At 37.2% G+C, this 1694-nt stretch overlaps 1 long non-coding RNA gene across 1 annotated transcript in view; it reads right to left on the reverse strand.

The window, feature by feature from the left end:
- The window catches only part of LOC122178680, a 5767-nt gene extending 5598 nt beyond the window's left edge, over positions 1-169 (reverse strand). Inside the window, exon 1 of the long non-coding RNA XR_006178419.1 lies at positions 149-169. This is a non-coding gene — a long non-coding RNA (uncharacterized LOC122178680). The remainder of the gene's footprint in view (positions 1-148) is intronic.
- Between the last annotated feature and the right edge of the window lie 1525 nt (positions 170-1694).

The following is a 1694-nucleotide window of genomic DNA, read 5'->3' on the forward strand; positions in this document are numbered from 1 at the left end:
AAAATAAAATAAAATAAAATAAAATAAAATAAAATAAAATAAAATAAAATAAAATACAATCCTTGGACAAGATGCAAAGCCTGCCGAAGTCATTGTCTGAGGGAACTATAGACTTACAGAGTATTTCTCAGCCCAAAATGCTCCTTACCTCTTGTTGGAGCCATGGGTTTTGATGGGTTCCGCCTGATGCAGGGATCAACCCTGGGTTGCAGTGCTGCCTGGGATCACTGGAGGGAAACAGGAGAAGAATAGAGATTCTAGGGATCTTTCTTATTCTGGTCTTCCAGGTATTAAGGATGTAATAATAGTCAGGAGCTTTAGGAGGATGAATGACATGATAATGGAATTGTCCTTTTCCCACAGTTCATCTACCTATATCAGTACTGGCTTCTATCATCTTCCAGCATGTATCTGCAATGTCCTCTACTGATAATTTGTTTAATTTCCAGTGGCTGTGACTTTTGTCTGCTTGCTCACTTCCATGCTAATATGATTCCTCTTGGCATAGATACTTTTGATGAACACGACCACATTGTGTTTCCAGTCACATTCTTGATGCATCCAGAAATCACAGGAGTGTTCCCATAGAATTTAATAACCAGAGCTCCCTCAGAGGACAAGGTCCCCTCCAAGGATGAGACATTTGATAAGGAGGAAAGCTGAGTGTGTGTTTTTCCAAAGATTCTAGAAGTTTCTTCTTTCCCCACTTAATACATGTTAAGAAAAACACCAGGAGATTGTATGGAAAGCTGTTATCTGCTGTATCAGCTGTGCAATGGACCTTCTGCATTTTCTGGGAACATATACTATACTCTCTGCTATTACTCAGCAGTTTGCTTGTACTAGAATCTATGCTGAGCCTATGGCCATTTTTTCTGCTATAGCCTTGCACCTAACTCAAGTAAGGTTTTTTGAGTGATAGTGACAACAAGACCTAATTGAGGAACTTGATTTGTCAGAGCATTGCATAGTTTGCTGTAACATTGCTCCTGCAATATGTGGCCCGCAATGAAGTGATGGAGAGATCTAAGCGAGCAAGTACACAGTCTTTTTCCCAGGAAGAAACAAACTGTTCTGCACATATCAAACAGAAAAAAAAAAAAAAAAAAAAAAAAAAAAAAACCAATTCCTTGTGTTATCACCTATGACTACCAATCAGCTCATTTGATTCAAATCAAAACCTCTCTAGGGGTTCTACCATATGGTTGCAAGTGCAAGAATCTCACATGAATCTGAGATGCTCGAAGTCGTCACAGTGTAAGACACTACCTTATTAATTTTTATATGCCAATTTCACAAGCTGTAAATAATGGAAATTACATTTATTACCAATTTTAGTAAAGATCTTAAAGATCTACAGAGGAAAATGTTTGTAGTACCAAAGATTGTAACTACCACGTGAAAATATCAAAAGAAATTATTGTCTAGTTATTTTGTACTCATTCCCATCTGAACCTCAAATGTGTGACATCCCACATAGTATTGGAAAACATATATTTTATTTTTCCATAGCAAAAACACTAATCCCTCATTGCTCCCTGCTTCCAGTGACTTACATTAGATTTGATAATTGTAGGAAACAATAAGAATGAGCTGAGATAGATACAGCTTACTTCTCAACTCCACAACCAACCTCTCTGGTTATGAAGAGTGATAAGTAGATAATATTGTTCCTCAGATACACTCTATTGGCT

The sequence above is a fragment of the Lagopus leucura genome, unplaced genomic scaffold (assembly GCF_019238085.1).
Source record: "Lagopus leucura isolate 7727_CA_CO unplaced genomic scaffold, USGS_WTPT01 Super-Scaffold_100002, whole genome shotgun sequence".
NCBI lineage: Eukaryota > Metazoa > Chordata > Aves > Galliformes > Phasianidae > Lagopus > Lagopus leucura.